The sequence below is a fragment of the Bos taurus genome, chromosome 8, assembly GCF_002263795.3.
Source record: "Bos taurus isolate L1 Dominette 01449 registration number 42190680 breed Hereford chromosome 8, ARS-UCD2.0, whole genome shotgun sequence".
In the NCBI taxonomy this organism is placed as follows: Eukaryota; Metazoa; Chordata; class Mammalia; order Artiodactyla; family Bovidae; genus Bos; species Bos taurus.
Window position 1 is genome coordinate 4,423,269 of NC_037335.1, and position 17,562 is coordinate 4,440,830.

The 17,562-nt window shown below is 38.5% G+C and overlaps 1 protein-coding gene across 1 annotated transcript in view; it reads left to right on the forward strand.

Annotated features, from left to right (window-relative positions):
* Window positions 1-17,562, forward strand: part of GALNTL6 (polypeptide N-acetylgalactosaminyltransferase like 6) — a 1,542,469-nt gene that overhangs the window by 483,177 nt on the left and 1,041,730 nt on the right. The gene's annotated exons all lie outside the window — the stretch shown is intronic.

Sequence of the window (17,562 nt, forward strand, 5' to 3'; positions counted from 1 at the left end):
AGGGTGACAATATACAGCCTTGATATACTCCTTTTCCTATTTGAAGCCAGTCTGTTGTTCCATGTCCAGTTGTAACTGTTGCTTCCTGACCTGCATACAGATTCCTCAGGAGGCAGATCAAATGGTCTGGTATTCCCATCTCTCTCAGAATTTTCCAGAGTTTGCTGTGGTCCACACAGTCAAAGGCTTTGGAATAGTCAGTAAAACAGAAATTGATGTTTTTCTGGAACTCTTTTTTTCAATGATCCAGTGGATGTTAGCGATTTGATCTCTGGTCCCTCTGCCTTTTCTAAAACTAGCCTGAACATCTGCAAGTTCATGGTTCACGTATTACTGAAGCCTGGCTTGGAGAATTTTGAGCATTACTTTAGTAGTGTGTGAAATTAGTGCAATTGTGAGGTAGTTTGAGCATTCTTTGGCATTGCCTTTCTTTGGGATCAGAATGGAAAACTGATCTTTTCCAGTCCTGTGGCCACTGCTGAGTTTTCCATATTTGCTGGCATATTGAGTTTAGGAATGTTGAATGTCACCCAGTTTTATAAGTACTTGAATTTGTTTAACATTTTGAAATCAAAGTATTTGATATTGTGATGCAAATTTTAAGATATAAAAGTAAGAGGGGCCCTCCTCAGTGTACCCTCCTCCCCGCTTCATACATCTGCAGCCCTAGCTTTGCTTCCCAAACCATGTTTACACAGTCTAGAGGATGGACTGGGGGTTCCGGGAGGCAACACTCACTCAGGCTTATTTAATTCTCTTCACTTCTTGGAATTATGTTAACAGTGTCACATCTGAGAATTTAAACAGAATGGAAAGAAGAAGATAGTTCTGTCCACCAAGGAAATTATTTTGTATCCTGACATTAACTTATCAGTCTGTTTTGTGGGTATGCAAACATGGAGAACCTTCTCTGTAGGTTACTGTAGGCTCCTTGCATGCTCTGGACTTGGGTTGAAACCTAGGAAGGAAGAGGATATTAGAACAGAAGTAACTTCTGCCTCACATGATATTATTTTGCTCTTCAGTTTGAGAGTCATTAATGACTCTTTAATGCCCAGTACATTGAGTCTAAAGTTCTGTCTATGAAAATCTTTGACTTTACCTGTCTCTCTAGTTTTATTTCCTAACCTTTTGATTGGTATGTAGTTGGTTTACAATATTATATTATTTTCAGGTATACAGCATTGTGATTCAATATTTTTACTTATTATACTCAATTAAAAATTATTAGACAATAATGAGTATAATTCCCTGTTTGTAAAGTATATCAATGTTCCTTATCTATTTTATACCCAGTAGTTTTTACCTCTTAATTCTGTACTCCTAATTTACCCTTCTATCCTTCCCTCTCCCTACTGGTAACCACGAGTTTGTTTTCAGTGTCTCTGGATCTGTTTCTGTTTTGCATATACATTTGTTTGTGAAAGTGTTAGTGGCTCAGTCATGTCTGACTCTTTGTGACCTCATGGACTGTAGCCTGCCAGACTCCTATGACCTGGGATTCTCTAGGCAAGGATACTGGAGTGGGTTGCCATTCCCTTCTCCAGGGGGTCTTCTTGACCTGGGGATTGAACCCAGGTCTTCTTCACTGCAGGTGGATTCTTTACCATCTGAGCCACCAGGGAAGCCCACATTTGTTTGTATTATTTTTTAAATTCTACATATAAGGGATATCATACAGTGTTTGTCGTTCTGTATCTGACTTACTGCACTAAGCATAATATTCTTTAGGTCCATATATATTGCTGCAAATGGCAGAACTTCATTCTTTTTATGACTGACTAGTATTCCACTGTATACATGTTCCACATCTTCTTCCATTTATCTGTTGAAGGACACTTGGTTTGTTTCCATATCTTGGCAACTGTAAGCAATGCTGCTATGAACATTGTTTCCTTGTATCTTTTCCAATGATGTGCTTCTGTTTTTATTTCCAGTTGTACACCCAGGAGTAGGATTGCTGGATCGTATAGTCATTCTAGATTTAGTTTATTTTGAGAAACCTCCGTATTGTTTTCCACAATGGCTGCACCAGTTTACGTTGTACAAACAGTGAACAACAATTCGTTTTCCCCCACATCTTTGCCATTTGTTATTTGTATATATTTTGATGATAGCCATTCTGACAGGTATAAGATTATCTCATTATGGTTTTGATTTGCAGTTCTACTAAAATTACCAGTATTGAGCATGTTTTCATGTGCCTGTTGGTCATCTGTATGTCTTCTTTGGAAAGAAGTCTTCTCTTTCCATTTCTTGATTTTTTAAAATATATTGAATTGCATGTGCCATTTATATAGTTTGAATATTAACCCTGTTGATCATATGTTTTCTCCAATTCCATAGTTTGTCTTTCATTCTGCCAATGGTTTCCTTTGCTGTGAAAAAGCTTTTAAGTTTAATTAGGTTCAGTTTGTTTAATTTTGCTTTATTTCCTTTGTTTTGGAGGACATATCTGGAAAATATTTATATAATTTATGTTAAGGAATATACTACCTGTGTTCTCTTAAGATTTCAGGTCTTACATTTAGATATATACCTACATTTCTGTTCATTTTTGTATGGTGTGAGGAGGTATTTTAATTTCATCCTTTTATTTGTATCCTAATATTTTTAAATGACTGAATAAGTGGATAATGAGGGAATCATGAGAAATATCCACGCTAGTGTATTTTCAGTAATCTGTAAGATTTAAAGGCTGATGCGTGTGGTTCAAATTCTAGTTTGCCACTTATTATTTATGAGTTCTGGAGGACTTTATTATGTGACCCTAACATCTCTGAACTTGAGTTCACCTCCTACTTTTATGAGGATAGATTTTTACAAGAATAAATGTCAGTTATGTCTTTTTTTTTCAGCCATGTTACTCATTATATTACTATTTCTGTCATTGTATTATTTTTCTATATGTGATTGCTTAGAGCATTTCTCTGATAGCAATAATATATAAGAAACTTAATGATGAGGAGGAGCTAAGATGGCAGAGGAGTAGGACAGGGAGAACACTTTCTCCCCCACAAATTCATCAAAAGAACATTTAAACGCCAAGTAAATTCCACAAAACAACTTCTGAATGCCGTCAGAGGACATCAGGCACCCAGAAAAGCAACCCAAGTCCTTGAAATGAGGTAGGAAAAAATATAAAAGACAAAAAAAGAGACAAAAGAGGGAGGGACGGAGTTCCATCCCAGGAAGGGAGTCTTAAAAACAGAGAAGTTTCCAAACACCAGGAAACGTTCTCACTGCCGAATCTGTGCCGAGCCTTGGAAGCACAGAGGGCAATATAACAGGGAGGAAAAATAAATAAACAATTAAAACCTGCAGATTGCAAGCCCTACAGTAACTCCCCCAGTGGAGAAGCAGCACAGACGCCTGCATCTGCCATTAGCAAGCGGGGGCTGGGCAGGGAGGCGCGGTGCAGACTGCATCGCTTAGAGTAAGGAACTGGCCTGAATACCCCAAGCGCTATCTGAGTGAAATAATTTGGGCTAGCAAACCAGACTGTGGGATATCTACCACGTGAAAAGCCAGCCCTAACCTAAGACACTGCCAGGCACTCGTAGGGAACAAAGGACTGAACAGAGATAGCCGGCTGCAGACCATCCCCCTTCGGTGACAGGCAGCCAGAGCCGGATGGGGGCAATCGCAGCCCCAGAGAGACATTATCTATAAAACTGTAAGCAGGCTTTTTTGCTATTTAAAACTTCTTGGGGGTCTGGACGGTCAACATCCGCCTGAGAAGGTGCACCGGTTGTACACCTAGATAACCGAGCATAAGTCGCAGCAATCATGCCCACCAAACACCTCATCACCTGAGCTGCTCGGACCTGGGAAAGGCACAAAACACAGGCCCAACCAAGTCTGCGCCTCTAAGGACTACCCGAGTGCCTGAACCTGAGTGGCTTGGACCGGGGAGGTGCAAGCAGCCCAGGGCCGGCCACGGATGGTTCCCGGTGGAGCAACCTAGAGCCTGAGCAGTGTGGGCAGGGAGGCTACACGCGTCGTGAGTGGGGGCAGACCCAGTGTGGCTGAGGAACTGCGAGCACATGCCAGTGTTATTTGTTTGCAGCATCCCCCCCTCCCCAGAGCACGACTGACCAAGTGAGCCTAAAAAAAAAAAAAAAGTGTCCACCACCAGCCCCTTTGTGTCAGGGCAGAAACCAGACACTGAAGAGACCAGCAAACAGAAGAAGCTATAACAGAGGGAACCACCTTGGAAGCTACAGGCAATAGATTAAACCTTGTGGTTAGTACTGACTACATAGAAAGGGGCCTATAGATCTTGAGAAATATGTCAGACCAAGGAACTAGCCAAAAATGAACTGACCCCACAAAAATCACAACAAAACCAGAGAAAGTCCTATATATATTTTTACGATCATTTTTTCTTTTTTTTAAATTTTTTTAAAAAATTTTAAGTCCTCTATTATTCCTTTAATTTTCACTTTTATAACCTACTATTACTTTGCAAAAAAAAAAGACCCTATTTTTTTTAAGCAAACTTCATATATATATTTTTTGTAATTTTTGTGACCTTGTTTTTTTTTTTCTCTTCTTCTTTTCTTTAACATTGTATTTTTGAAATTCCAATCTCTACTCTAGATTTTTAATTTTAGCTTTTTGGTATTTGTTATCAATTTTGTACCTATATTTTTTTAATAATTTTTGTGAATTTTTTTTCTCTCTCTCTTTCTATCTCTTCTTCTTTTATATAACACTGTATATCTGAAATTCCAAACTCTACTCTAGATTTTTAATTTATGCTTTTTGGTATTTGTTATCAATTTTGTACCTATATTTTCTTTATAATTTTTGCGACTTTGTTTTTGTTTTTTTTCTCTTTCTTTTTCTTCTTCTTTTTTTTTAACATTGTATTTTTGAAATTCCAATCTCTACTCTAGATGTTTAACTTTTGCTTTTTGGTATTTGCTATCAATTTTGTACCTATATTTTCTTTATAATTTTTGTGACTTTGTTTTTGTTTGTCTTTTTTTTTCTCTCTTTATTTTCCTTCTTCTTTTCTTTAACATTGTATTTTTGAAATTCCAAACTCTACTCTAGATTTTTAATTTTTGCCTTTATGTATTTGTTACCAATTTTGTACCGTTAAGAACCCAATCTTCAGTACCCATTTTTCGCTAGGGAGCGAGATTACTGGCTTGACTGCTGTCTCTCCCTTTGAACTCTCCTTTTTCTCCACCGGGTCGCCTGTGTCTCCTTCCTAACCCCTCTCTACTCTACCCAACTCTGTGAATTTCTGTGTGTTCCAGACAGTGGAGAACACTTAGGGAACTGATTACTGGCTGGTTCTGCTTCCCTCCTTTTCATTTCCCCCTTTTATCCTCCTGGCCACCTCTGTCAATTTACTCCTTCTTCTCTTCTCTGTATAACTCCGTGAACATCTCTTAGCGGTCCAGTTGTGGAGTGCACATAACGAAGTGATTATTGGCTAGCCCACTCTCCTCTATTGATTCCACCTCATCTCATTCAGGTCACCTCTAACTCCCTCCTCCCTCTTCTCTTCTCCATGTAACACTGTGAACCTCTCTGGGTGACCCTCATGGCAGAGAAACTTTTCATCTTTAATGTAGATGTTTTATCAATGGTGTTGTATAGAAGGAAAATTGTTGAAACTACTGTAAAAAGTAGACCAATAACTGGAAGCAGGAGGCTTAAGTCCAAACCCTGACTCCAGGGAACTCCTGACTCCAGGGATCATTAATTGACAGGAGCTCATCAAATGCTTCCATACATACACTGAAACCAAGCACCACACAAGGGCCAACAAGTTCCAGGGCAAGATATACCAAGCAAATTCTCCAGCAACACAGGAACACAGCCCTGAGCTCCAAGATACAGGCTGCCCAAAGTCACCCCAAAATCAGAGACATCTCATAACTCATTATTGGACACTTCATTGCACTCAAGAGAGAAGAAATCCAGCTCCACTCACCAGAACACCGACACAAGCTTCCCTAACCAAGAAACCTTGACAAGCCACCTGTACAAACCCACACACAGTGAGGAAACGCCACAATAAAGAGAACTCCACAAACTGCCAGAATACAGAAAGGACACCCCAAACTCAGCAATTTAAACAAGATGAAGAGACAGAGGAATACCCAGCAGATAAAGGAACAGGATAAATGCCCACCAAACCAAACAAAAGAGGAAGAGATAGGGAATTTACCTGATAAAAAAATTCCGAATAATGATAGTGAAATTGATTCAAAATCTTGAAATCAAAATGGAATCACAGATAAATAGCTTGGAGACAAGGATTGAGAAGATGCAAGAAATGTTTAACAAGGACCTAGAAGGAATAAAAAAGAGTCAATATATAATGAATAATGCAATAAATGAAATCAAAACCACTCTGGAGGCAACAAATAGTAGAATAACAGAGGCAGAAGATAGGATTAGTGAATTAGAAGATAGAATGGTAGAAATAAATGAATCAGAGAGGAAAAAAGAAAAATGAATTAAAAGAAATGAGGACAATCTAAGAGACCTCCAGGACAATATTAAATGCTACAACATTCAAATCATAGGGGTCCCAGAAGAAGAAGACAAAAAGAAAGACCATGAGATAATATCTGAGGAGATAATAGTTAAAAACTTCCCTAAAATGGGGAAGGAAATAATCACCCAAGTCCAAGAAACTCAGAGAGTCCCAAACAGGATAAACCCAAGGCAAAACACACCAAGACACACATTAATCAAATTAACAAAGATCAAACACAAAGAACAAATATTAAAAGCAGCAAGGGGAAAACAACAAATAACACACAAGGGAATTCCCATAAGGATAACAGCTGATCTTTCAATAGAAACTCTTCAAGCCAGGAGGGAATGGCAAGACATACTTAAAGTGATGAAAGAAAATAACCTACAGCCCAGATTATTGTACCCAGAAAGGATCTCATTCAAATATGAAGGAGAAATCAAAAGCTTTCCAGACAAGCAAAAGCTGAGAGAATTCTGCACCACCAAACCAGCTCTCCAACAAATATGAAAGGATATTCTCTAGACAGGAAGCACAAAAACGGTGTATAAATTTGAACCCAAAACAATAAAGTAAATGGCAACGGGATCATACTTATCAATAATTACCTTAAATGTAAATGGGTTGAATGCCCCAACCAAAAGACAAAGACTGGCTGAATGGATACAAAAACAAGACCCCTACATATGCTGTCTACAAGAGACCCACCTCAAAACAGGGGACGCATACAGACTGAAAGTGAAGGGCTGGAAAAAGATTTTCCATGCAAATAGGGACCAAAAGAAAGCAGGAGTAGCAATACACATATCAGATAAAATAGACTTTAAAACAAAGGCTGTGAAAAGAAACAAAGGATCAATCCAAGAAGAAGATATAACAATTATGAATATATATGCACCCCACATGGGCGCACCACGATATGTAAGACAAATGCTAACAAGTATGAAAGGAGAAATTAACAATAACACAATAATAGTGGGAGATTTTAATACCCCACTCACACCTATGGATAGATCAACTAAACAGAAAATTAACAAGGAAACACAAACTTTAAATGACACAATAGACCAGTTAGACCTAATTGATATCTATAGGACATTTCATCCCAAAACAATGAATTTCACCTTTTTCTCAAGTGCACATACAGATCACATCCTGGGCCATAAATCTAGCCTTGATAAATTAAAAAAAAATTGAAATCATTCCAAGCATCTTTTCTGACCACAATGCAGTAAGATTAGATCTCAATTACAGGAGAAAAACTATTAAAAATTCCAACATATGGAGGCTGAACAACACACTGCTGAATAACCAACAAATCACAGAAGAAATCAAAAAAGAAATCAAAATTTGCATAGAAATGAATGAAAATGAAAACACAACAACCCAAAACCTGTGGGACACTGTAAAAGCAGTCCTAAGGGGAAAGTTCATAGCAATACAGGCAGGCATACCTCAAGAAACAAGAAAAAAGTCAAATAAATAACCTAACTCTACACCTAAAGCAACTAGAAAAGGAAGAAATGAAGAACCCCAGGGTTAGTAGAAGGAAAGAAATCTTAAAAATTAGAGCAGAAATAAATGCAAAAGAAACAAAAGAGACCATAGCAAAAATCAACAAAGCCAAAAACTGGTTCTTTGAAAGGATAAATAAAATTGACAAAACATTAGTCAGACTCATCAAGAAACAAAGGGAGAAAACATCAAATCAATAAAATTAGAAATGAAAATGGAGAGATCACAACAGACAACACAGAAATACAAAGGATCATAAGAGACTACTATCAACAATTATATGCCAATAAAATGGACAACGTGGAAGAAATGGACAAATTCTTAGAAAAGTACAACTTTCCAAAACTGGACCAGGAAGAAATAGAAAAGCTTAACAGACCCATGACAAGCACGGAAATTGAAACTGTAGTCAAAAATCTTCCAGCAAACAAAAGCCCAGGTCCAGACGGCTTCACAGCTGAATTCTACCAAAAATTTAGAGAAGAGCTAATACCTATCCTACTCAAACTCTTCCAGAAAATTGCACAGGAAGGTAAACTTCCAAACTCATTCTATGAGGCCACCATCACCCTAATACCAAAACCTGACAAAAATGCCACACAAAAAAGAAAACTACAGCCCAATATCACTGATGAACATAGATGCAAAAATCCTTAACAAAATTTTAGCGATCATACTCCAACAACACATTAAAAAGATCATACACCATTACCAAGTGGGCTTTATCCCAGGGATGCAAGGATTCTTCAATATCTGCAAATCAATCAATGTAATACACCACATTAACAAATTGAAAAATAAAACCCATATGATTATCTCAATAGATGCAGAGAAAGCCTTTGACAAAATTCAACATCCATTTATGATAAAAACTCTCCAGAAAGCAGGAATAGAAGGAACATACCTCAACATAATAAAAGCTATATATGACAAACCCACAGCAAACATTATCCTCAATGGTGAAAAACTGAAAGCATTTCCTCTAAAGTCAGGAACAAGGCAAGGATGCCCACTTTCACCATTACTATTCAACATAGTTTTGGAAGTTTTGGCCACAGCAATCAGAGCAGAAAAAAAATAAAAGGAATCCAAATTGGAAAAGAAGAAGTAAAACTCTGACTGTTTGCAGATGACATGATCCTCTACATAGAAAACCCTAAAGACTCCACCAGAAAATCACTAGAACTAATCAATGGTTATAGTAAAGTTGCAGGATATAAAATCAACACACAGAAATCCCTTGCATTCCTATATACTAATAAGGAGAAAACAGAAAGAGAAATTAAGGAAACAATTCCATTCACTATTGCAACGGAAAGAATAAAACACTTAGGAATATATCTACCTAAAGAAACTAAAGACCTATATATAGAAAACTATAAAACACTGGTGAAAGAAATCAAAGAGGACACTAATAGATGGAGAAATATACCATGTTCATGGATTGGAAGAATCAATATAGTGAAAATGAGTGTACTACCCAAAGCAATCTATAGATTCAATGCAATCCCTATCAAGCTACAACAGTATTCTTCACAGAGCTAGAACAAATAATTTCACAATTTGTATGGAAATACAAAAAACCTCGAATAGCAAAAGCTATCTTGAGAAAGAAGAATGGAACTAGAGGAATCAACCTACCTGACTTCAGGCTCTACTACAAAGCCACAGTTATCAAGACAGTATGGTACTGGCACAAAGACAGAAATATAGATAAACAGAACAAAATAGAAAGCCCAGAGATAAATCCACACACATATGGACACCTTATCTTTGACAAAGGAGGCAAGAATATACAATGGATTAAAGACAATCTCTTTAACAAGTGGTGCTGGGAAAACTGGTCAACCACTTGTAAAAGAATGAAACTAGAGCACTTTCAAACACCATACACAAAATTAAACTCAAAATGAATTAAAGATCTCAACGTAAGACCAGAAACTATAAAACTCCTAGAGGAGAACATAGGCAAAACACTCTCTGACATACATCACAGCAGGATCCTCTATGACCCACCTCCCAGAATATTGGAAATAAAAGCAAAAATAAACAAATGGGACCTAATTAAACTTAAAACCTTCTGCACAACAGAGGAAACTATAAGCAAGGTGAAAAGACAGCCTTCAGAATGGGAGAAAATAATAGCAAATGAAGCAACTGACAAACAACTAATCTCAAAAATATACAAGCAACTCCTACAGCTCAATTCCAGAAAAATAAATGACCCAATCAAAAAATGGGCCAAAGAGCTAAATAGACATTTCTCCAAAGAAGACATACAGATGGCTAACAAACACATGAAAATATGCTCAACATCACTCATTATCAGAGAAATGCAAATCAAAACCACTATGAGGTACCATTTCACGCCAGTCAGAATGGCTACGATCTAAAAGTCTACAAGCAATAAATGCTGGAGAGGGTGTGGAGAAAAGGGAACCCTCTTACACTGTTGGTGAGAATGCAAACTAGTACAGCCACTATGGAGAACAGTGTGAAGATTCCTTAAAAAACTGGAAATAGAACTGCCTTATGATCCAGCAATTCCACTGCTGGGCATACATACTGAGGCAACCAGAATTGAAAGAGACACGTGTACCCCAATGTTCATCACAGCACTGTTTATAATAGCCAGGACATGGAAGCAACCTAGATGTCCATCAACAGATGAATGGATAAGAAAGCTGTGGTACATATACACAATGGAGTATTACTCAGCCATTAAAAAAAATACATTTGAATCAGTTCTAATGAGGTGGATGAAACTGGAGCCTATTATACAGAGTGAAGTAAGCCAGAAAGAAAAACACCAATACAGTATACTAACACATATATATGGAATTTAGAAAGTTGGTAACAATAACCCTGTGTATGAGACAGCAAAAGATACACTGATGTATAGAACAGTCTTATGGACTCTGTGGGAGAGGGAGAGGGTGGGATGATTTGGGAGAATGGCATTGAAATACGTATAATATCATGTATGGAACAAGTTGCCAGTCCAGGTTCGATGCACAATACTGGATGCTTGGGGCTGGTGCACTGGGATGACCCAGAGGGGTGGTATGGGGAGGGAGGAGGGAGGAGGGTTCAGGATGGGGAACACATGTATACCTGTGGTGGATTCATTTCGATATTTGGCAAAACCAATACAATATTGTAAAGTTTAAAAATAAAATTAAATTAAAAAAAAAAGAATCTTAATGACATCCAATGTAAGAATTCACACCCATCACCATATTCTATTAACACTTACTGTAGTATACTTTGGACCACATACTTCATCATTTGCTTACTGTATATAAGTTTTGTGTCTTCAACTATGTTGTAACTTTTCAAGGGCAGTGGGAATAACTCAAACATCTATAAAAATAGGAAAGACTGTGAAAACAACTCACATTTATATATATATCACTTTATATTTATATATATATATATATATATATATATATATATATAACTTTTACTACTCGAAAGTTCTTGTCAAGTGGATAAGTCGGGTATTATTTTTATTACTCTAATTTCTGATATGAATTAGCTGAGGGGCCTAGAGAAAATGTACGTTTTTTTTCATATGGTTTGAAACCTTAATTTATGTCTTCTGACCCCAGATCCAGAGTCTTCCATATGTCGTGTGTGCGCGCGCGCGCGTGTGTGTGTGTGTGTGTGTGTGTGTGTGTGTGCACTTAGTTCCTCAGCCGTGTCTGGCTCTCTGTGGCCCCATGGAACATAGCCCACCAGGCTCCTCCGTTCCCTGAGATCTTCCAGGCAACAACAGTGGAGTGGGTTGCCATATCAGGAGAGGAGCAAATGAACCTAGCCTTGGCTATGCCTCTCATGGAAGGAAAGGCCAGAATTCAGTAAAGTCATTTATTGACGGTCAAGATTTGGCTCAGATGGTAAAGAATCTGCCTGCAATGGCAGAGACCCGGGTTTGATCCTTGGGTCAGAAAGATCCCCTGGAGAAGGGAATGTCTACCCATTCTAGTATCCTTGCCTGGAGAATTTCATGGACAGAGGAGCCTGGTGGGTGGCAAAAAGAGTTGAACATCACTTGACTGAGCAACTAACACTTAGACTTGCAAGCTTTCAGAACTAAGATGGTTCTATTCAAATGGGCTGGGACTGATTTAGGTTTATTCATCTACCTCTCTGTGCTTTCCAGGTGGCTCGGCAGTAAAGAGTCCACCTGCCAATGCAGGAGACACGGGTTTGATCCTTGGGTTGGGGAGATCCCCTGGAGGAAGAAATGGCAACCTACTCCAGTATTCTTGCCTGGGAAATCTAACGGACAGAGAAGCCCAGTGGGTTACAGTCTATGGGGTCACAAAAGAGTCAGACACAGCTGAGCAAGCATGCACACACACGTACCTACCTTTCTGGTAGGTGAAAAGAATGTAAACACATCTAATCTCTATTTTGATCATTAGCCATCAAAAAGATAAACTAATTAAAAGGGTCTACTGTACATCGTGACACATGTTTTTTGAGTGAGTCTTGCATTTTTTTAAGTTTTAACTAGAGTTGATGTACAATGTTATGTTAGTTTTAAGTGAACAACACAGTGATTTTTGTAGATTATACTCAAGTTAAAGTTTTTATAAAATGTTGGCAATATCCACCGTGCTGCACACCACATTCTTGTATCTTAGCTTTTACCTACTATTCTGCACTTATTAATCCTCTGCCCCTATCTTGCCCCTCCACGCCTCTTCCCAGTAGCAACCACTACATTTTTTTCTCTGTATCTATGAGTCTGTTTCTGTTTTTTTCATTTGATTTATTTCCCAGATTTCACATATAAGTAACATCATACATTATTTTATTTCTCTGACTTATTTCACTAACCATAATACCCTCCAAGTCCATCCATGTTGTTGAAAATGGCAAAATTTCATTCTTTTTATGGCTGAAAAATAATCTATTATATATATTATACGTACCACATCTTCTTTATCCATTAATCTGTTGATAAATGCTTATGATGCTCCCATGTCCTGGCTACTGTAAATAATACTGCTATGAGTATGGGAGTGCATATACCTTTTTGAATTTCTATTTTCATTTTCCTCAAAAATATACCCAGGACTGGATTGTTGAATTATATGGTAGTTCCGGTTTTAATTTTGTAAAATCCCCCATCTGTTCTCCATAGTGGCTGCACCAATTTACAATCCCACCAACACTGTATGAGCTTTCCCTTTTCTCTACTTCCTAGACAACAGATTTATTCTTTTTGATAATCACCAGCATAACAGGTGTTTGATGATATCTCATTGTGATTTTGATTTGCGTTTCTTTGATAATTATTAATAACAGGTTTAAGCACCTTTCCACGTTAGCCATCTGTATCTCTCCTTTATAAATTTGAAAAACTTTTTTTCAGGTCTTCTGCCCATTTTTTGATCAGACTTTTTTTTTTTTTTGGAAGTGGAGTCACATGAGCTGTTTACATGCTTTGGTTATTAACCCCTTCTCAGTCATATACTTTGCAAATATCATCTCCTATTCCATGGTTTGCCTTTTTGTTGTGTTGATGGCTCTTTGTCTGGGCAAAAGCTTTTAATTAGGGGCATTTAATTTTTTTTGTTTTGCTTCTGTTTCCCTTACAAGAGGTGAGAGGAAAAAAAGAAAAAAAAAAATTGCCAAGATTCATGGCTGATTTTCCTAATGTGATCATTGTGTTTCTTCCTAGTCATATGGATTTGTTGGTCAGTCACTAAGTCATGTCTGACTCTGGACACTGCAGCATGCCAGGCTTCCCTGTCCTTCACTATTTCCCCATGTTTGCTCAGACTTGTGTCCATTGAGTCAGTGATTCCACCCAACCATTTCATCCTCTGCCACTCCCTTCTCCCCCTGCCTTCAATTTTTCCCAGTATCAGGGTCTTTTCAAATGAGTCAGCTCATTCAATCAGGTGGCCAAAATATTGGAGTTTTCGCTTTAGCATCAGTCCTTTCAATGAACGTCCAGGACTCATCTCCTTTAGGATGGACTGGTTGGATCTCCTTGCAGCCCAAGAGACTCTCAAGAGTGTTCTCCAACACTACAGTTGAAAAGCATCAATTCTTCAGCCATCAGCTTTCTTTATAATCCAAGTCTCACATCCATACATGACTACTGGAAAAACCATAGCTTTGATTAAACAGACCTTTGTTGGTAAAGTGATGTCTCTGCTTTTTAATATGCTATGTTTGTCATAGCTTTTCTTCTGAGAAGCAAGCATCTTTTAATTTCATGGCTGCAGTCACCATCTGCAGTGATTTTAGAGCCCCCCAAAAAAGTTTTACATAATTTCCCATCTGTTTGACATGATGTGATGGGACTGGATGCCAAAATCTTAGTTTTCTGAATGTTGAGTTTTAAGTCAACATTTTCACTCTCCTCTTTCACTTTCAACAAGAGGCTCTTTAGTTCTTCTTCACTTTCTGCCATAAGGGTTGTATCATCTGCATATTTGAGGTTATTGATATTTCTCCCCAGCTATCTTGATTCCAGCTTGTGCTTCATCCAGCCTTGCATTTCACATGATGTATTCTGCATATGAAATAAACCTTCATGTACTCCTTTCAGAATGGTAATTGTCAAACAAAATGAATTCCCTGGAGGCCTAAGGAAATAGGAGAAACCATTCAAGAACTGTGCGTAATAGGTATTATATGCCCTGCCTCAGGTGCTTTAAACAGCCCCATGTGGCTGGGTAAAAAGCCAGATGATGTCAGATGATGGTGGACAAGGAGACATGTTCAAAAGTCATGATGCACAAGATAGGGCAAAATAGCTCAGTGTCAGATGGAGGTTCCATCTTTCCTGTAATCTACAAGTAGCAGGATTTGTAGAAAGAAACAAATGGAATACTAAAGCCATGGGTTAAATTACTAACAAGTGAAACAACATGGCTGGGGAGACTGAGGTACAAGCTAGGTTTTAAGACATTTGAGCAATGGAGCCTGTTGTGCCGTATGCCAGACCAGGGACCCCTGCAGAGGCACCTGGCACTGTAAAGGTACAGAGTGAAGGGATACAGCCACTCCCAATGCTCACTGGGGATCAGTGTGCTGTGGGCTGAGAACACCAAGCCCCATGACACCGGGGACAGGTACAGCTCTGAGAGTTGACCTAGGACATCCTATAGGGATGGGGGCATTACCTGACACCCCTGCCTGAGGGGGAACCACTCAGTGTCCACTGGGACCCATTGTCCTGCTGCTTAGTGGGTCTGTGGAGATGCATCATACCTGGAATTGGGTGCATTGTTGAGCAAGGGGAGAAGGTGAGGCCATTGTCGGGTATCTCTAGCCCCTAGTCCACCTCCTGTCACATGACACTGTTGTGTGCCCAGAGCAACATACTTGTTGTGCACAACTAGGTCAAAGTCCTAAAACTGACCCCCTTGCTTTCCAAAATGCTGGGAAGACATGCTCTGTTTCCCACTGGAACCACTGCTCAGCTGCCATCTTTGTTCCTCCCATTGGTCTGTGACAGAGGATGAGATGGTTGGATGGCCTCATCAACTCAATGGACATGAGTTTGAGCAAAGTCTGAGAGATAGTGAAGAACAGGGAAGCCTGGGGTCCTGCAAAGAGTCGGACACAGCTTAGGCACTGAACTACGACAGTGGCCTTCAGGACATCATAGCTCACACAGAGGCCCACATTTCAGGCCAGGAATCCTTGAAAGATGCCTGAAAACCTCAGTGTCTCTAATGAGAAGAACCATCCTCCCCAACAGGATGGCCTTGGGCACCATCTCTGCCTCACAGAAGGTATCGCCCAGACAGCACTATATCTTCACATCAATGAGTCTGCTGCTGTGTCATCTTTATTTAGTCATTGGAGGATGTAATGAAAGTCCTTCTTGATCAGACCCCAGCCTAGAGGACTTCATGAACCAGTGGTTTGGATCACAGGAGCTCTTGCTGGAAGCACATTTTTATTATTTTGAGAATAATCTTGATCCAAATCTTCTCTTGCCTAGAGCTGTATTCCAATTATAAAATAAATATCAATCAGAAAAAAATGCATGAAGCTTTTTTTTGTATTGGTATTAAACCTCAAAATTGTTTTATTCCAATTTCTTTTATTTTTATTATATTCCTGTTTATTTTTCCATCTTTCTTTCTTGTCATCCTCCTTTCAAAATTTATTCTTAATAAATTTTTTAAACTCACCATCATCCTTGTGTGTTAATTCCTCTGTTGTTGTTTTCCTGAACTTACCACTATAATGAACATTTTTAAAAATATATTTAGATAATAGTCACCTGATCTGGAAAGTCTGTCCTCTGATTTAACTACCATTTTTTAAAAAATATTAAGATCCATTTTTATTCTTTTCAAACTAGTGGAAGCTTTATAAACCATAAAGATGGACTGAAGGTGGATACTTTTTCATAAGTACAATAGTTGTCCTGTTTCAGACAAAGAAGTAAGACCTTTTATTTGCAAAGGCTCTTAGGGTAAACTTCCCTCACTGAAACTATTCATCTTTTGTTTTACCTAAATTGAAACTTTCAAAAGTGTTCTTTTATTTTTTCTGTTGATGTATTATTTCCAAAAATGAACTAAATGAAAATGATGTGTGAATATGAAATCATTTATTTTATATTATCTTGACTTTTGAGATTGTGAGGATAAGCTTCATCCCAAACATTTTATTTATTACCAAAATAAGCACCATAAAGAAAGAAGCAGCTTCAGCCAGGTACACAAAAATAATAGTTAAGGTGACATTAGAACACACTGAGTTTCACCAAAGCATAGAGCATGTTGTGACTACACTGTTGATTTGGTGATCATTTCAACTGTAAGCATAACCACACACCATATTTTAACAGAATTCTTGATGGGAGGCAGTATTTCATAGTCCTTGCTGCTGCTGCTGCTGCTGCTAAGTCACTTCAGTCATGTCTGACTCTGTGCGACCCCATAGACGACAGCCCACCAGGCTCCCCTATCCCTGGGATTCTCCAGGCAAGAACACTGGAGTGGGTTGCCATTTCCTTCTCCAATGCAGGAAAGTGAAAAGTGAAAGTGAAGTCGCTCAGTCGTGTCTGACTTTTAGCAACCCCATGGACTGCAGCCTACCAGGCTCCTCTGTCCATGGGATTTTCCAGGCAAAAGTACTGGAGTGGGGTGCCATTGCCATAGTCCTTAGCACCCCAATTTTGGTCTTAATAGAACTGGCCCAAGTCGTGGCTTGGCCACTGTAGTTCATTCAAGTTATTCTATTAATACTTTTAAGTGGCAGATACATGGAGTCAAAAGACTCTTGTAAAGAATGAAGTCTTAGACTCTTGTAAAAGTCAAAGACTCTTGTAAAGACTGAAGGATCTTCTATACATAGAGTGTCTTAGTACCTGGTACACAGTGAGCATTCAACAGATGCTTGCTAATACTGTCACCAGGCCATTAGGATGTACTTGATCAAAATGAGTGGAAATTGTACAAATCACACAAAAAAGTATTTTGTTTTAATACAAAATCAATAGCCCTACTGCCATCTACACTTTGGGCAAGTAAAAATGGCTAAGCATTTATGCT